At 27.0% G+C, this 21,063-nt stretch overlaps 1 non-coding gene across 1 annotated transcript; it reads right to left on the minus strand.

Annotated features, from left to right (window-relative positions):
* Positions 1–20,378: 20,378 nt before the first annotated feature.
* TRNAC-GCA (transfer RNA cysteine (anticodon GCA)) lies at positions 20,379–20,450 on the minus strand. Its single transcript has one exon. It is a non-coding gene; the product is annotated as a tRNA-Cys (tRNA).
* Positions 20,451–21,063: the final 613 nt, after the last annotated feature.

Raw genomic sequence — 21,063 nt, forward strand, 5'->3', positions numbered from 1 at the left:
TGAAGTTGATACCTGAGAGCTGTTAGATGAAAATTTAGTCAAATCATCTAACGGCTCTCAATATCAACTTCACGTGAACGTCGACTTCACTTGAGTTTTCACTTAATAATAATCAAGCTTTATTAATGATCCTGATTATTATTCCATATATTTATTATGCTCTCTAGCTGGCTAGATGATGAATAACACAATATTATACCAACAGTCATTAGCAACATAATCTTGAATTATTTGGACTTATGGCATATGATTGGCGTGATTATTGGTGATCCAAAATATTTTAATTTGGATTTGAAGTTAATTAAATTGGGTTTTACAGCAACAAAACAAACCCCACTACTCTTGGGTGTCTTCATATGATTCCACTAACATAATAATGACTAAGTAAAATTATATAGCTGGCCCCTCATCAAAATATTGTTGCCTTTCTTAACTTTAATTTTGCTTCTTCTTTTTTCCTTACTTTTGCTTTTTCCTCTTTATTTCTTTATTTCTTCCCCTTTTTCATGCCAAGTTAATGAGATTTTCAAGTTTTCCAATATACCACTTTTCTGATGCTTAAGTGGTTGCTATACTATATAGATATAATAAATCAACTAAAGTGTCACCTCTCTACAGAAATTAAAGAACACACTAACCACATAAGATGAAGAAAAAGGTGGCAATAATATTGACTTTGTTTAACATGCTTTGCTTTTTAGGTTCCCATTACCATTTACATGCCTCAAGGCTGTAATAACACAAGGCAATTTGAAAATAACTTTTTATTATGAACTAATAATGTGAATTAATTATACATTTTAATTCATTTCATCTGCTAATTAAAATAATACCAAACAATTATCAATATATATTCATGAATTTTGGATTAGAGAGTAGATATTAAAAATATAAGGTTTAATTACTCTGTTGATCCCTATAGTTTTGCAAAATTTTCAATTAAATCCCTATACTTTTTTTTTTAATTGAGTCCATATACCAATTTTTTTTTTTAATTGGATCCCTACACTTTTTTTTCCTTTTATTTAAGTCCCTGCACCAATTTTTTTTTAGTTGGGTCCCTATAAAATTAAGCCGATTACTGCTAAGAGGTACCTAATTGAAAAAAAATTGGTACAGGATCCAATTAAAAGAAAAAAAAAAGTATAGGGATCTAATTGAAAATTTTACGAAACTATAGGGACCAATAGAATAATTAAACCAAAATATAACTGTTTATGTATCTCTTTTTATTAACTTAAATTTTTTAAATTAGACAAATAATTTCATGATATAATATTAGAATTTTATAACTTAAATATTTTAATTTTAATTTTATTGACTCTAAAGTTTTTTTAATATAAGACAAATAAAAAAATGTATACAAATTTTACATGAATGTTCAAATTAACTGGAACTTTTTATTATTAGTGAGAGGCCTTGTGATTTATATTGGATAGCTTGTTAAATAAAGGAAATTATTAAACATGATTTATTTGTCAAAATTAGAGAGTAAATGGCACCACTAATAATACTGCTGATATCAAATCAAATGAAAATGATAAGACAATGATTTAATTAATAGCGGGTAGGTCAGACAGAGTTTGTTAATTTGATGAGTTACTATTATGAACAATAAATAGTTAAATAATTAACAACAAATTCCAAAATGTCAATTTCTGGAAATAATTATTGTAGGTGAGGTGGATACCTGGATTTGTTCTTTCTTGTGGGCAAATTAAAAAAGATGGCACACTCAATTTAAATTAAAAACAAATAAAAGGACCTAGTCATTTTTAACTTTTATCAACAATCACAATTGAATTGAAAGGTGGCAGCTCGTAAAGCCAAAAGCTTAGGTGAAGTGTTTGCTACTATTTTTCTATGAAATTATTGTAAGGAAAAAATTAATTAATCTAAGTTTGATTGGGAGACATGTGTCACTTTTAGAACTCATCACCTTTGCCTTCTATTTTCGACATGCTTCACGTGTAATCAATCTTCATGCCATCACAATCATTATTATTAGATATATATTACTTATAATTGTATGCTCAAAATACGTGCCTAAAATGATTGTTTTCATGTTACCATATGCCAGAAGAAAAAAAATTAAAATAGTGTATTTTGTGTATAAGAAATTAAATTAAAGAAAACTTTAGGTTGTAATAGGCTAATATACAATATAGTAATTGTTGTTGCTGGTCCTGTTACGTATCAACACAAGTTATTAATGTATCATAAAAAAGCAGATACTTTAGGTTTTTCTTAATTTATTGAATTAAAATTAATTTAATCTTACAAATTTTCTTACTATATATTTTATAAAGCTCCTTGGTGACCCTTCTTTAAATAGCACTAATAATTTGTCAGTAATACTAAAAAAAAAATATTTAAAATTATTTTATATAATATAATATTTATAATTGTATATTTATTATATCTAAAATTATACAATTATTTTAACGATAATTAATAAATACGAAACAAAATAATTTTAAACTGTTTTAATTGATTTTTTATTCCCTCCAAAATATTATTGATAATTAGTAATGCATGGTGTGCTAATATAGCTTGCATTTAATTATAATTAGGGGCTGCTTGAGGAATAATGAATAGTTTTAAACGTGAGAAAGTGTCTCTTTAATTAGGCACAACGGGAAAGCTAAGCATGCATGATATACTGTTTGACCGCATGGCAAAATTCAAAGTACTTCTTATGCTTTTATGTGCTTTTTCTTTTTTGGGTCGATGCAGCTTTGTATAAAAGTTGACTTGTATATATATATAAGCTCCCATGGATGCTAAAATCTTAATTATTGTTGCATATACTTTGCATCTCAAATCATTATTTTAACGGGTTAATTACTTAGGGTTCATTCATGATAAATATTTAGTTATGGAAATCATGATGAATAGTGTACGGGGATGCTCCCATAAAAATGCATAAAATATTTTTTTTTAAAGATATTTTTTAATAATTAAAATTTAACTTATATAATCACTTAAATTATATTATTTTTGTCAAAATTAGGTCAGATAAATTAATTTGATTGAAAAATAGTGAATTAAATTTTAAATTGGTCTAAATTAATATTTTTTTATAAAAAATGACTACAATACCCCTATTATATAAAATGACTAAAATACTCTTATTATATATATTAATTTTGAGAATCCTAAATTCTAGTCTTTTCTTTTCTGTCATTATAGAATTAGAATTTAAAGTTTTCAAAATTAATATATATATATATAAAATAGGGATATTATAGTAATTTTTTATAAAAAATATTAATTTATACCGGCTCAAAATTTAATTTATTAATTTTTTTGTTAAACTAATTTGTCCAGTCTAATTTTTAATAAAAAATAATACAATTTAATTGATAATATGTGTTAAAATTTAATTTTTAAAAAATATCTTTAAAAAAAGACATTTTTTATATCTTTATCTAAGTGACTCCTATAGTGTATTGATTGATTGAGTCCTTAATAAAAAGAGACTATCAAATACTAATCAATTCTTTTATATAGACATTTACATCAATAATACTTAAGTTTTTTTAAAGATTAATTAATAATGATTAAGAATAATATTATGATAAAGAGTAAAGTTTTGGTAAAGATTAAAAATTATTTTTTTTTTTTACCAAAAACAATGGAAAAAATTATCATGTACAACATATTTTTTTATTAATTAATGGAATGTTTAAAAAAAAAAAAATCAAATATGGTTGCCCTTCAATTTAAACGAGAATACGTGGTTGAGTTTTCATCCACGTAAATTCTAAAACAATTTAAGTAAACTCCGCCGTTTAATGTGGCTACTTATGTGTCATTTCTACGAGTTTCTTGTGTTAGATTTTTTGGGTTTCAAAATGCAATCTGAGTCTAGCAACGGATTTCGTGCAACTCAATTATTGGAAAATATATATATATTATTTTTCATTATTTAATACTTTGAACGTTTCATGCATAAACCTTGTCTCTTTCTTCGAATGTTTGTTTTGTCTTGTAATTATTGGAAGTGGTGGTTGAGCAGTCAATATCATTGTGAATGTATATAAACATGGTGCAATCTAATAATATTATGATTGAGCTAGCAGCTACCATTCAATAAATAAATTTAAATTAACTAATTAATTTCATTTAATTTAAAGTCAATGTAATTAAATCTGGCTTAAGATTTTAACCGTGTCATTTTGTACACTCGCGCGCAATTTTGGGGGGACGTCGCTGTATATGAGCAAATATTTGTATGAATTAATATTTAAAAGGTCACAAAAAAATGGTTTAATTTTACAGGAAGAACGGTGCATCCACTTGTCTTTTCATAGAAACTTCTATGAATTAATATTAGGTTTAATTATTCTGTTGGCCTCTATAGTTTTGCGAAATTTTTAATTAGGTCTCTATACTTTTTTTCCTTTTAATTGAGTTCTTGCACCAATTTTTTTTTAATTAGGTCCCTACACTTTTTTTTTCCTTTTATTTAGGTCCCTATAGCAATTCTTTTTTTTTTAGTTGGATCCCTATAAAATTAAGCCAATTACTATTAAGAGGGATTTAATTGAAAAAAAAATAGTGCAGGGACCTAATTAAAAAGAAAAAAAGTATAGAGATCTAATTAAAAATTTTACGAAACTATAGGGACCAACAGAGTAATAATTAAACCTTAATATTATGTAAAATTGTTTTATATTTTCGTACAATAAAATTATACGAACATGTTACATTATTGTGGATGGTTATAAACTTATAGTAATTTAATATCGAAAATTGTGAATAGTTAAATATTTTGTTACCACAATGTTAAAACAAAAATATTTTTATTTTTGGAGACAATAAAATTAAAAATCAATAAAAAACAGCATAAAATTAGTTTATTTTGTATACTTTAATTACCAATAGAATAATTGAATAATATAAGATATAATAAATATATAATTATAAATATTATACGTATAAAATTATGAATATTAAATTAAATAAAATAATTTTAGATTATTATTATCTCTTTATTTATTTATTATATTTTAGGCAAAAATTGCATAAAATCAATATTCAATACTAATTAGCATGATTCTAAATTATATGATATTTTTTGTAAGAAAACACGGTACAAGTTCCGTAAATTTGAAGAAAAAGACCACAAGAAAAATCTATGCATGTCAAGGAAAAATATCATGGAAGCAAACATTTTTATATCTTTTAATTTATATGCATTTTGCTAGATTTTAATTTCTTTCCAAAATTCTAGGGGAAGACGCCAATGGTGCTAGAAGGTATGTTACACAAAGAAGTGGGGGCAGGTAGCAAAAGTTCATTTTCTTTGATGCTAAGCTTTCTCTTGTTTCCGCACTCCACTTTTGTAAGTCTTTCCTTTTTCTTTTTCTCTTTTTCTGAATTTTTCCATTAATTCAGATTAATTACAATAATAACCTTGTTATTAGAGATTTTGGTAGGCTATTTATTGTCTAATTTAGAGACAAATTAAGTTAACGAAAATATTTAATAAAAAAAATTTTAAAAATTATTAAAATTTATTATTTTTAATTTTATTTAATATATTTTATAATAAATAAATATTAAATAAGATAAATTTATATTATTTTTATCTCTTTAACATTATCGAACTAATTTATTCTCCTAGCCAAATTAAAATAAATTCAGGCTTTTAGTTTTAGAATAAATATTTTCTAACAAAAAAAACTTATTCAATTAAGTATCAAAGTATATAATCTCACTAAATATGTCCATTCCAAAACTCAAACACAATATAAACTTATAGTCAAACCTGCTTTTATGAATAGTTATCATCAATATCTAAACTTGTAGTTTATATATTTTGCTATCTACAAAAATAATTAACATTAAAAACAAACAACATTTATGTAAATATATTTACAAATCACTCAAATTATCGTCGTAATTATTAAACTATTTTTTTTACTTTAGTTATGACAATAATAAAAAATTTTCATAAACTATAAATTTAGCCCAATAAAATTTATAAATTTAATTATTATTTTAATTTTTATTATTTTATCTTATTTTTATATTATTTTTTTATCTTATATTTACGTACTCTTTATGTACTCTTTTAATTTTATTAATAATAAACAAATAAATAGTCATAGAGTAAAAAAATAAAAGTGTATGATAGCATTTATATATTCCATCCAAAAGCATCTAACTAAACTCCTGTAAATTACATTATTGGATTTCATTCTATTATATACTATTGAAGTCCAACTCTAATTATGTACTCTACTGATAGTTTTAATATAATATAATAATTTATAATATCATACTATTGTACATAGCACATTTTATTAAAAATAATTTTTTATAATAATTAAAAAATCACATATGAATTATAATTAATTAAAAGGATATTTTGTCATGAATTATAATTAATCATTCTGTATGTTAGTTTGAATTATATGAATCATTCTGACCCAAAAAGAAACATGATTCTTGCTGATTTTATTATATCTATTTGGAATGAGCTATCAATCTATATCAACATTTCAGATAACAAAGTACATCTACGTTTCAATTCAAATTTCTTCAAAAGAGAAGTTTTTAGCGAGCTTGATCGGTTGCTTAATTAACGCAGCAGTCGCCTATATGTGCCTATATGTTCCATTGGGGATATCATTAAAGTTCCTGCAAGCTTAAGCGATTATTGCTGAAGCACAAAATCACAGATTTTTTATTTTAATAAATTAAATAATATAATAATTATCGAAAATTCGAAATAGATAATTTAAAAAGATTTCATATTTTATGTCAATGGAGTAGTAATATATTAGGTCATTAAATAAATTACGTATATTTAAATTATATTTTAAATTTTTAAATAATAGATAATTAAAAAAAAGCAACCGTATTAATAGTAAGTAGTACATATAGTTTTTCTATATTCACTTATTTTTTTCATTTATTATATGGGAGTACATACAAATTTTATTTGTTGTACGGGAGTACATAAAGAATTTAAATAATTTTAGTAGAAAAAATTTCATATTCTATACCAATAGAGTAGTAACATGTATTAACTGGATCATCAAACAAATTATGTATATTTAAATTATATTTTAAATTTTTAAATAATAAATAGTTAGAAAAAAGATAACAGTTGGCAGTTTAATAGTGCACTTATGTACAATACAAATAAACGTGTTAATCTTATTATTTAAAATGAACGGTTTATCTTTTTTATTATTTAAAATCGTACATCTTTTCTATTATTTAAAATATTCTATTCTTAATAGTTTAGTCTAATTTAAATTATTAATATTTTTTATTATTTTTAAAATTTATATTTAATTATTTATAAATATATATATCTTATTTATACTATAAACAAAATAAATTTGCATCTATCGATGTATATGAATATTGAAAAAATACACATATAAATACAAGTTTTATTATGCATGAAAAAAAAAATCAAAACATATATATAGCCACATATGGCTCTGTCCCCTTCATAGGCTATCATTTCATGAATTTTTTAGGTTTAGTACTTCATGATTTGATTTTAGTTACTATATATAATGCATGGCTGGCACATAAAGTTAAATTATTAGATTTCTTGCTTCAAACCATTCGATTTGTGACACTTGAACGCATAGAAATAAAGATGAACAATAAGACAATAAATTATTAAAATGAACAATAAGACAATAAATTCTTAACCATCCTCGAGCTGCTAGGTCTATTTTTTCGGACTCTTTAGAGAAGATCAAGAATAGGTTGGCTAGTTGGAAAGGTCGGCTCCTTAACAGAGCAGGCAGGCTTTGCTTAATTAAATCTGTTGCTTCTTCTCTTCCTATTTATCAGATGCAAGTGACTCTTTTTCCTATTTCGATTTGTCAAAAGATTGATTCTGTACTTAGACAATTCTTGTGGAAGGGAAAGGTGGGGGAGCGATGCTTAAATTATGTCAAGTGGAGCAAAGTTGTCACTCCAAGAAAATATGGAGGCTTGGGAATTAGAGATACCCAGTGTGTAAATTTTGCTTTATTAGGAAAGCTTGTTTGGCAATTACTGCATAATAATGATAAGCTTTGGGTAAGAATTATGTTGGCAAAATATTTATCTGGGAGGTCTTGCTTTTCATCCAGTTTTTCTAATAATGTTTCAAGCACTTGGCGAGCGATTTATAAGACAATAGAAAAGCTTCGTGATGGTTTTGATTGGTGTACAGGCAGGATGTCTCAATCCTTTTGGTATCATGCTTGGCGACCATGTGGAACACTAGCTCCTTTGGTTCCTTTTGTGCACATCTCTGATTCTCACTTGAAGCTAGAAGATGTCTGGTACCATGGACATTGGCGGTGGGATATTCTTTGCACAATGATTCCGGAAGAAGTTAAACTTGATTTGATGCTCTTTAATCCTATCAAGCAGGCAGGAGATAAAACAGGTTGGTTTTGGACAAACTCAAATACTCTCACCTACTCGACTAAAAGCGGGTATGAATGGCTATTGAAGAAGAAATTTGACTGGAACGATAATGAAAATTGGCTTTGGCTTTGGCGCTTGAGAATACCGGAGAAGATAAAGTGTCTGCTCTGGCTTTGTCTCAACAACGGAGTTCCCACAACTAGTTACCGGTTTCAAAGAAGTCTTGCTACTTCTGATTTTTGTCAGCGATGTTATCTTGCTCTAGAGGATATTAACCACTGCTTTAGGACTTGCCAAAAAGCTCGTCAGATTTGGATTAGCTTAAATTTGGGAATGACCGCTGAGGACTCTAGTTTGGATTTTGTGTCTTGGATTCGTTCTAACCTCAACAAAAATGAGTTTCTCTTTGCAGCGGCCTTTTGGTGGATTTGGAGGGATATGAACAATGACATCTTCCATCAAGATGATCCATGGAGTAAGGAGAAAATTGTTCACTTAGTTCAACATGCTGCTCGCGATTTCTCTAAGGTTGTTATCAACCAAAAACATATTATTCCTTCCTCTTTGCAATATAACTGGGAACCACCTCCAATGAATGTCTGTAAAGTGAACTGCGATGCAAGCGTTTTTGAAAATGGGCAATTAGCGGGTTTTGGATGTATTATTAGAGACAGCATGAGAATTTGGATGAAAGGTTGTTCTGCCAGTATACCTATTTCTAGTGTTCTCTCTTGTGAGCTTCATGCTATTTGGAGAGGGCTTGTTATGGTTTGGGATTGCGAGTGTAAAGAAGTCATATGTGAAACTGATAATTTTGATACATTTCTTCTTGTTTCGCGAGGCACAACCAGCATGATTACGAATGACTCTGATCTGCTTGGCAAAATCAAAGAGATGCTTCAGCGCAATTGGACAGCTACTTTAGTGCTCATCCAGCGTACAGCAAACAGAGCGGCTGATTTAATGGCTAAGACTGCTGCTTTAAACAAGCAGGTGTACCTAGAGTGGTTACAACCCCCTAATAATTTAGACATTATTATTAGAGAGGAGTGTTACTCTTTCTCTTAGGTGTTTTTTCTTTGTGTTATATTCAGTCACAAAAAAAAAAAGTATTATTATTATAAAATTATGCCTATACTACACGTATAGTATCACCAAACAATTCGAACTTGATTAATCAAATTAAGGGTCCATCTAGTGTACAGATGTATTTTGATACAGATTTATAGATTTTTGTTTTTATTTGATTGTTTATTGATTTAAAAGCGTATCATTAAAAGTGTTGTTTAAAGAAAAAGTGTTATCCTTAATCGTTAACTTGGCTCTGATACCAATTTTTAAAGTCGACTTTTCTTTTAATTTCTTTTTCGAAATTTCTATTAACTCTTCATATTTTATTTTGAATAAGTTTATAGTTTGTATGGATTCAATTGATTATGCAAATTCATAATCAAAAGTGTTGACCATTTCTACTATTACTAGGTATTTATAATTCTGATTTCAATTTTATATTTTTTCAATCTTGTTTTAGTTTATAATATTCTTTTTTGCATAGATTATTATATATACAATCTTTTATCTGTTTGTCTTTTTCTTTAATATAATTTTTCAAATCTTCAAAAACTTCTTTTATTTCTACACTTTCTGTTGTTTCTAAATATCTTTTTAGTTTTTCAACTTCATTCTCCATTTTTTCTTTTAACAGTTTTAATTCTTTTAAGTCATAATATGGTTTTTCAGGCATTTATAAATTTTTTAAGTTTAACTCCAACTTGTTTATATTTATTCTTATTTCTATCCTTTTTATTATAAGGTCATCAATTTCGATCTGAAGATTATTTAATTCCCTTTTATACTCCTTTATTTTGCTTTTTAATTTTTTCGCCCTTTCTCTTTTTATTTTATTTTCTGGTCTTTCAATCTTTGTATGCTTCATTATTTATTTTAGAATTTCTGCAAATTCTATCATCGATTCATCACTATTTTCTAGAGATTCTATTAATTTTTCTAGCTCTTCAACTTCTCTTTTCAACTTGTCATAGATTATTTTTAGAGGTTCAAATGCTCTTTGATTTATTTCAGAAAACTGTAAATAATTCAACCGATTTTCTCTTTCAAAGAGCTCTTGTTTCTTATCTTGATAAGTTACATATATTTTTTCTTTATTTATTGTCATAATTTAGTGTTTAGGGTTTCATTTAATTTTTCGACCTTTTTTGTTAATTCTTTTATTTCAGAATTTTCCTCTTTAATCTTTAACTTAGATAAACTTAAAGGGCTATTAATTTTAGATTCTCTTATTTGAAAATTCGATGAAACTAATTTTTCTGATGGTTCTTTTAATAATAGAACTGGGTTTTCAATAGCTTTATATTTTGGTATTTCTGTTTTTACAATTTTCTGAAATAATTCATCGACATAAATTATTTCTTTGTTTTTAAATATTATACTATAATGGCTATTTGTTAAAGCATAATTTATTGCATATGTAATTGAAAATGGTTCATCGTCTTGTTCCATTAGATTCTTTCTGTGGAATTTATAAGCCAAACTTACAGATCTTCTAAGATTTTCAGTTGATAAAGGTATAGCATATCCAAGATGGGCATTAAATTTAACATTTACGTTTGCCGAGTTTCCATGGACAATTTCAATTATTTGATCTATTGGGTCATCAGTAATTCTTTTGTCACATATTGCTAAGCTTATTGGTGAATTAATTCCTTTCATATATGTAGATTTGATTAAGACTTGTATAGTACTAATATGAATCCATCCAATTTTAGATCTTTTTTGTTGATCCTTAATTTTCTCAATCTATTTATTCAATTCTTCATCATTTATCAAAGCTATTTCAAGTTCTCCATTGGCAGATTTTATCTTTATAGGGGCTTCTAGTTGAATTTTTCCATAGTATATTATATTTTTTCTATTAAAAACTTCTTTTAAAAGATTTTGTTTATTAAAATTTTCATTTGATTTGAGATTTAATTCTGTTTTTAGAACAGCCTGTTTTTCATTATCTAATAAAGCAGTTAATCTATAATAATCAGATTCTTCTGTTAATTCTAAACTTTCTAAATAATTCATAATTGAAAGACTAGAATGAAGATGTACCTTTCTGGAGAAAAATTTTCTTTATTTAGTATATTTTACATAAGGTGTTTTTATCTTCAGATGGGAGATTGTAGATACTAACTCCAGAGGGGAGTTTAGAATTATTTTTCCCTAAGGAAATTCTTTCTCAGACTATAGAATCGCCTCGGCAGCTTCCTCCTTGCTCTCCTAGCATATGAGTACTCTTAGCCTCCTGCTTCCTATTGTCTGATGCCTCTTACAATTGCCTAAGCAATCTATTTATAATGGTTGGGTCTGATGGACAATTCCCATCCTTACCCTTCTTATGACGTCATTGCTTACGTCATTGTTTATTACCTTACACCAGCTACATTGTTGGTGCCTTATGACCTAAGCGCTTACGTCATTATATAATAATATTGAGGGATGCTTCAGATGCACTGTCCTCTTCTTTTATCATGTGGGCTTCAGATGCATTGTCATCTTCTTTTATCATGTGGGTTGATTCCGTTTCATTATTGCTTTCTTAAGATATTTCTGAGGCACATAGCTGGCATTTGTGGTCTTCTCTGTCTTTTATCAAATAGCAGAGATTCCTCTTTATCCCTTCAGGGAGCTTTTCTAAAAGTCAGATAAGTTGTAGAATGCTGATTCAAATTCCACCAAGAGTCTCATCTCTCTTTCTTCAATTTCATTTCTTTTACTGGACACAAGCAGAGTATTTCTACTTTTATAATTAATCCTTGTGTGAGATTCCTTCGTTATTTTTTGAGTTCTTTCAAAGACCCTTACTAATGTGCTGACTAGCCTTCCTTCATGACTGTAAATTGTTAAATCTTGAATCTGATCAATTGGTTGAAAATTTCTTGGGAAGACGGACATGAATATTACTTGGTGTGCTGGAACCAAGCATTCTTCTTCTTCATTAAAAATAGGTTGACTGTTTGTAAATTTTAGGGATATATCCCTTGGATTTACATTGTCAATCATATTTTTAAATCTCTTTACTGCATCAACGAATCCTGCAGAAAACTCACTAATAATTTTTAGATCATTAAAAATTAAAATTGTATCAATTAATCCATACTGGAAAAACTGATAGGTGTCAGATGGGGAAGCATCTGGAAATATAACCAGCTTTGTTAGCTGTTCTTTGACAATAGGATAATATCCCAAAATTGCCCTTTTTTCTTCAGTCCAATTCAGGACTATGTTAAGGGTTTCTCTGAGATTAGATCTACAGACCCTTTTCTTTTCCTTGATTTCAACCCTTGTAGGAATGTTTCTTATTATCCATGTTCTCTGGGTTTGAATTGGAGCTTTATCTGCTCTTTTTAGGGTTTGCTCTGGATGGAGAGCTTCATATTCCCTGAAGGATTCCTTTGCCTTTTCCAGTGTTAGAAACCCTCCTTTATGAATTATCTTTGATTGATGTGTGAATGGTGCTGCTTTTTCCCAGGCATCATATACTCCTTTCATGGCGCCATTATAAATTACATAATATTTTTTATCTTGGGTGGATTTTTTAATGATTTCAGCAATTGTTTTATTTTCTGAAATTTTTTCTTCACCTGATTTGTCCACCATGCTTAGCTGGCTGAACTCTGATGGTTTTGCTTGTTGTGTTGATTTCATTGCTTCAATGGCCTTCTTGAGGGATTGGATCTGTGTCCTTATTTGTTGACAATGCTTGCATTTTTCGAGTTCTTGCTCATATTTTTGAATTTCTTGATCTAATGCGTTGTAGACGAACTCCATTCTCTTGTTAATGTATCTGCAATAACATTTTTGTCACCCTTAATATATTCAATTTTTATTGGATATTGTAACAAAAATAATTGCCATCTTACCAATCATCCATGATTATAATCAACTTTTAAATTATATCGTATGAAACCTGTTAGGTAACTTGAATCTGTCCTTAATGTAAATTCTCTGGGTAGTAAATCAATTTTCCATTTCTTAAGAGATTTAATTGCTGCTAGAGTTTCCTTTTCATGAGTGGTATATCTCTGTTCTGTTGGAGTAAAAGTTCCTGAAATATACCTGCAAAGTAATTCCTTTAAGGAATACTTAGAATCTAGTGATTCTTTTTCTTGTTCCAAACTTTTTATAGCTTTCTTAGCTTTTAGACATCCTGACCAGGTTATGTCTGAAGCATCTGTTTCTACTATTAAGTAGTCGTTTTCTTCTGGAATATAAAATTCTGGAAGTTTTTTACATAATTCTTTAATTCTTTGAATTTGCATACTATCTTTTTCATCCCATTTCCACTCTTTTTTAGTACTTATTTTTGGAAATAAGCTTTTAGTGTATTCTGTTATATTCTTTAAAAATCCTTGATCAGAAATATAATTTATACACCCTAAAAATCTTTGTAATTGTTTTCTATCTTCTATTTTATTAGAAAATAAATTTACCTTTTCTAAAACATTTGGTTGAAGTTTTAGCTTTCCTTGAGTAGATAGAATTAATCCAAAAAACTCTATTTCTTGTTTTGCTATTCTTGCTTTCTTTTTGCTAAGAACTAATCCTTTTTCTTTACATCTTTCTAAAACTATTAATAATTTTTGAAGATGATCTTCTTTATCCTGTTTTGTAAAAATTAGTATATCATCAATGTACACTAAAACAAATTCATTTAACTCTTTTAGATTTTCTTCCATAAATCTTTGATAAATACCTGGGGCTTGTTTTAATCCGAATGGTAATACATTCCATTCATAGAGCAACACACTTGTTGATTCTTTTGTTGGGCAAGTAAAAGCAGTTAATTTCTTTGTTTCTTCGTCTAAACGAAGTTGCCAATATCCTGATTTTGCATCAAGAGATGAAAACCAAGTTGCTCCTTTGATTTTTTCTAAAATAGAATCTTTTCTTAGAAGTTTATGAGCATCACCAATAGTTGCTTCATTCATCTTCTTATAGTTAATAACCATTCTTCGATTTCCCCTTTTAATTTCATTATTGTTTTCGACATAAAAAGCTGGAGCCGCATGAGGACTTTTACTTAATCTTATAATTCCTTTTTCCAAAAGATCTTTATATTCTAATGAGAACTCTTCTCTATCTCTTGCGGAATAAGGAATTTGATTTGGAACATTTATCTCTTTTGTAGAATCTTTTAATTTAATGCTTACTAATTCGTTATTTGTATTTTTAATATCTAAAGGATTTTCAGCACAAATTTCATCCAAAAGTTCTCCTATCTTTATTTCAAGATTATTTTTTGGAATATTTATCTGAAAGTATAAATTTAAATAACATGTTTCTAATATAGAAAATATTTTAAATTTTAAGATCTTATCTATAGTAGTAGTTGGTATTTTTATACGTTTTGATTTTTGATTTATTGAAGAATCGTGTGGAGCTTTTAAAACTATATATGTTAATTCTTGAATGAATGGATGATATAGCTTTAAAAGGTTATTGCCTATGATAAAATCCATTCCAGAATCTAACATATATATAGATGGAACAATGAACCTATAATTTTGAATAAAAACTTCAGCTATCTCTGCTTTTTGGTCAATTTTATGTATTGATTTGTCAGCTATTCTAACTCTTAATGGTTTATTTAATTTTTTCCAATCAAGTTTTATATTTGTACTAGCAAAGCATTGTATTGCTCCAATATCTATGAAAGCATTTATGAACTTTTCTGATATTTTTATGGTAATAAATGTGGCATTATTACTCAGTCTCTGAGTCTGTTTTCGAGACATATTCAAAAATATAGTCTAAGTTATCATCAAATTCTTCTAATGGTTCCATGAAACAAGACTTAGCAATTTCTATTTGTTTGGTAAGATCCTTTTTATCCTTCTTTTTTGGACATTCATTTGCATAGTGTCCTTCTTCTTGGCAATACTAACACTTACAATTTTCTTTTTTATTTGGGCAATAGTCATTTTTTTGTCTTTTGTTTTTATTGTTATTTTTCTTTCTAAAATACCTCTTTTTTCTCCAGTTTGGATAGTATTTTCTTTTTCCAAATTGATATTTTCTTTTTCTTTGAAAATTTTTATTAAGACCATATTTTTGAGGTATCTCTTCATTATCCTGACAGCAAATTCTAATTATATTTGCAAATTTTTTTGAGTTGCTTCTTGCATACAACGTTCTTTTATTTCCTCTCTTATTGCAGAGGTTGCTCCACCAAAATTATTTTCAATTGTCCCTCTATTTATTTCTCTTATAAATCTTCCCATTATAAATTCATTAGCAGGATATGGAAGTTTTGTTATATACATACTAAGATAATGATTTTTATCTTCTTCTTTTAATTTGTAATAATGTATTCTATATTCACTTATATAAGACTCCACATTACATAAATCATATATCTGAATGTTAGCTAAATGGTTTTTTGCTTCTTGATATTCTTTATTATAGACTTCTTGTCTATGATCTATAATATTTTTTCCAAAAAATTCTTTATATAGAATCATCATTATATATAATATCTTATCATAAGCTGTTATTTTTGTTGCTAATTCTTCTATTATTTGGTTTTCTATTGATGTCATATAATCTCTTATAGCTCCTTTAGTATGAAATCCTATGTAATTCCAAATGTCTCTTCCAGACAATTCACTAAGTTTTGGATTAGTAAAGACTTCTAATAAGAAGGAATTCAACCAGTTTTCGAAAATTTCTTTTTCATTCTTTTTACAGTCTAAATCGAGCATTCTTTCTCCTTCCATTTCCTGGATTTTAGGAACTTATTTTGATGGTATTTTTGTATATTTTGAATCTTTATTTATAAACCCTTTTTTAAAAGCATAATTATCAAAACATGTTTCCATTTAAATTGAGATTGACTATCCTTAGATGTTCCAGCTTCATTTTTTACTTGTATTGGAATTGCTGGTTCTTCGTCACTTGAATAATCTAGGATGTGTTCTTCATTTTCTATATTTTCAGAATTTACTAATTCTTCTTCTATTTGAAATCCCTGTTCCATAATATTATTTTCTTGAGCCATTTTTAATTGTTTAAAAAGCATTGTAACTTCTTCTAATTTTTCTTCAATATTCATAATTTTAGTGGTGGTTTTACTTTTAAATCTGTTATGTTGATTATATTTTGAAATTTTTCTTCTTTGGGATTCTCTTTTTCCTTATTTCTTTGAAATTTTATAGATACTAATATTTCTTCAAGCATATCTACTATAGAATTTAATTGTGGGTTAAAAGTATGATAAAGATGTGGGGAATCATTTCCATGGTAACATTTCTTAGAAATTCTGTGTGAAAAATAAGTTTTTTCAGGTTTTTGAAATCCTTCAATAAAACTTATAGTAAAATAAAGATTTTGAGAAAAATCATTTTGTATTGATTTTAAGAATTCAGTGTCATTACAGTTAATATTAGTTAAAATCATTAATTTTTTATCTATTAATTTTGATAATTTAATTATTTCTTCTCTTAAATCTTCTAATTTACTTTTTTCCATTAGGTGACGCTTTTTTTTGTGACGAGTTATGGTTTAAAGTGAAAAGTGTGGCTTTTAGAAAGTATGGTGTAAGCAAATCTTTAAATCTGTATGACTTTTTGATCTGTATACTAAAATTCACCTCAAATTAAACATCTATATCGGGTAAATAATGCGCAATAATAACATAGATTTACTTCCTTCTTTTTTTTTTCTAACTCAAATGGCATAGACTCCCCATACTCAATTAAGAGGTCGTGGGTTCGAGTCTCCTATCTCTTCAAATTTTAGATTTACTTCCTTCTGCCAAGTAATTTTAAAAAATATTTAATCACCTAATAGAAGGCTACCATATTAAGGGTTGTGTTTCTCTTTAATTATTGCTTTAATAACAAAATGTTTATTATATATAGCATAGTGCAAGCTAAGGAAAAAAAGAGCTTTGGCTTATTGCTTTTGGCCACTTCTATAATTAAATAATTGTTTACTCAACCATTGAATACTGACTCTGCCAAAAAAGCTTTCAAGTAGCTAGTGTTATAAAACTAGTGCTTACTTTAAACGATAGGACTAAAAAAAAATTAAAAAAAATAAATAAATAAAAATGAAAATCTTTTGGTTACCAAAGGAAGCTTGTATGTTGGATTTAGTGGTGGCAAATTCCAACCTAGCCGCCTTATTCCAAACTTTGGCCAACACAGGAAACATAATAATTTATAACAAAAATATTATCAATTATAAAATTAATTAGTCATTATATATTATATGAATTTACATATTTTTTAATTAAATAATTAACTACTAAAATAATCAAAATTATTCATAATAGTATAATAAAAAAAATTGTCAAATGAAAAATATATTTTATACACAATAAATTATTAATTGCTAAATTTTTGTGTTATAAAATATAATTAAATATATAATTGTTTATTAATTCAATTTAAACTATATATAAAGTATATATAGGTTTCAACATTTTAGTTTTAAAATATTGATCTCAAAAATAATTTAAGTTCTTTAGTTCTATTACTTAACAAAAGAAAAAAAAATTTTAATATGAAGTAGAATTTATTATTTTTTATTAATATTTTTAATTATTAATTTAATTTTTTTAGTCTAATAATTTAATAATATATTTTTAATTTATTTTTTAAATATTATTAATTATTAACAAAAAATAATAAATTTTATTTATTCTCTGACGTTCTTTCGTAACAAAATATAGGGGGTCTGTATTATATATAGATTAAGCAGATAAAAATAATAACCGAAAAAAAAATTGAATTATCATTCATCAAAATATCATTTATTTATCAACATAAATAAACGAAAATATATAATTCCGAAACGTAGAATAAAAATTCGTTTATTTATGTTAAACTTTCGAAAGCTCATTCAAGACTTACTCAAATTATTAGTCAACAAAAAATCAAAGCGTTCATTTTGATTAATAAAAATAGAGATAAAAAAAAAGATTTCACAGTTGTGGTTCCATTCAATAAATTAAATAATTGGTAACAATTAAAAAAAACAATACAATAGGATATATATATATAAAATAGTGGTGGGGTCTCCCATGCAATGTCTTACTTTGATTATTTGATATATATCCTATGGGGGCCATGTTTAAGAATTAAGAGTCTTCAATTGTTTGTCCTTTGTGTTATTTGTGTTATATATACAAAAGCATCATGTGAGGGTTCCAATTTTGCTTAAATCCTAAGTAAGAGGTACTAGTTGTCCTCACGGAATTTACGGAACAACAAGAACAAGAAAATTAAAAGTAAAGATAGAATCCAAAGGATTAACAAAAACTATCACTAAATTTGAAATATGTTTCTCTAAAATTAAGTACACCGCAATATTATTATTTGATGTTCCCGAGTAGTACTCAAGAATTTCATGCACATATTTTGAAACTGTTAAATTTGATATATGTTTTCATCCAATCACATGAATATACAAATAAAATTCCTATGTATGTTTTAATCTAACAGATTCTTAAAGTAGTTACACTAACGAACTTCTATTGTCAATAAAAAGAAATTCACATAAAAAATGACGAGGAATGCTAGGGATCAGCAACTTTTGTGATTTGTAGCCATCAAATAGTCATCAATGATAGTTTTAATGGTGTGAGATTAGTGTGAGATTTCATCAAATAATTCACTTTTCTTTGTTGGTTATATGCTGGCCAGAATTGAACAAAGTTGCTGGCTCCTAGATTTTTTAAAAAATGACATCTCTATCTAACCTACTCTATTTTTTTCAATGCTTACAGCCTCACAAAAGTGAAAAAAGTGAGGGAAGTACAACAAAGCTAGTTACTTCAAATCAAAACAACTACAATAGCGACAGACTCATCTAAACCAAGTCAAAGGAAAAAAAAAAAAAAAGAAACAAACATATCTAAAATAAATTATATTACATATTAAATTACGTCTCTTCGCGCAAAAGTCTATTTTAAATTTATCTGAATTTTGTTGTTTTATGCTGATATTTTTGGGGTCAATAAAATTAAATTTTAGACCATTAAGTCATAACAATTCTGATATTATATTATAAAATTATTTTTTTTCGAAAACTTAAATTGATGAAAAAATATACATCAATAATTATATCTTTTAAAAAATCATTTATTAACAAGGTTAAGTTTACTAAAATTTACAATAGAAAGTTTTGTTCAGTAAAAGCAGGTCATAGAACAAAAGTTGCATGTCACGCATTAAAAACTAATTAAAGGGCCATTAATCCATTATTATGTGTCTGTTTTTTTTCTAGTTATAACAACAATATACGTATGATTAAATTGTCAATTATGGGAGAAGTTTGTCCCCCCATTGCTTTAGTTTATGTATGCTTAGTGACACACTACTACTTAATTAGGATGCAAAAGAATCAATTGCTTTTAATTTCTTTTTGGTCCATCCATTCAAAAATCAAAGGTTATCTGAATTAGCCAGATGGGAATTATGTTTAAATCTTTTAGATCCAAAGATTGGATAATGTATCCAAAACGGTTATTAAAGTAGTATAGGTTGCTCTTTTGAGAAGTGGAAAAGCATCTATATCCATTGCTCATCATCACAATAATTCAGATGAAGGGTTGGATAAAATTTTGCGTTATCCGTTCAAGGATTGGATATTTGGATCATAATTAGAGCCTTTTCCCATTATTTTATTTTAATGCATTTTCTGAAAATCCTTTTTAATTTATTTACATAAAGTAATAGGTTCCTTCAGAATCTAGATGAACTCTTTGTTAAGGATGTGCCTGATGCGTATATAGTTAGTGGCAAACATAAGATACACGGTGTGGCCTATATAAGCAAAAGTAGATTATCCATAACCACTTATGATTAATTGAACTAATTCCATTTGAATTTGGGATGGAGCTGCTGTTTTTATAATAACTTTGGCTAAAACTTGGAAGGATAGAAGACTAGATGAAAAAATAATACATTAGGGCCCAACCGGGTTCGAACCAGTGACCTCTTGATCTGCAGTCAAATGCTCTACCACTGAGCTATGGACCCTTGGATGTTAAGGTGTTTAAATATATTAGAATAAAAAGATATGCAACAAATATTTTACTGCTAATCAAAATGATAATCTTGATGGTATGATTTAATTTTTGAAATTTTTTTTCCATATAAAATGTTTCACATAAACATTAATAACGACATCAGTATACTAGAAACTTTTTTTTGGGACATGAGAAACTTTTAACATCAACATGGGCCTAAGCCCTAAATCCAAAACTGGCTGTTGGGCTTAAGTTTATTAGGATGCACGACAAAATTTGTTTCCAGACCAAGAGAAAAAAAAAAAAAAACAGTTGTTTAGTCAACTTGGGTTAATCTATATAAAAGGCAATAGATGTACGGATTATCTAGTGTATAAAAGCATTGAATTGGAAATAGGGTTTCACTTTTGGGACACTCTTCTAAGAGAGGTAGTAAATATTTTAGTTGAAGATGAACAATGAGTTACTCTACCCTATTTAGTTTGTATGTAGGTCTTTTTTATTGGACTTCAAGTCCTGTTTATATATCAAAGAAAAAAAAATTTGGGTTAGTGTAATGGTTAACTAATTAGTCTATCTAAAATAAGTATTAAAAATTTGAATCTCATCTTGTACATACAGCA

The sequence above is a fragment of the Arachis hypogaea genome, chromosome 18 (assembly GCF_003086295.3).
Source record: "Arachis hypogaea cultivar Tifrunner chromosome 18, arahy.Tifrunner.gnm2.J5K5, whole genome shotgun sequence".
Lineage (NCBI taxonomy): Eukaryota > Viridiplantae > Streptophyta > Magnoliopsida > Fabales > Fabaceae > Arachis > Arachis hypogaea.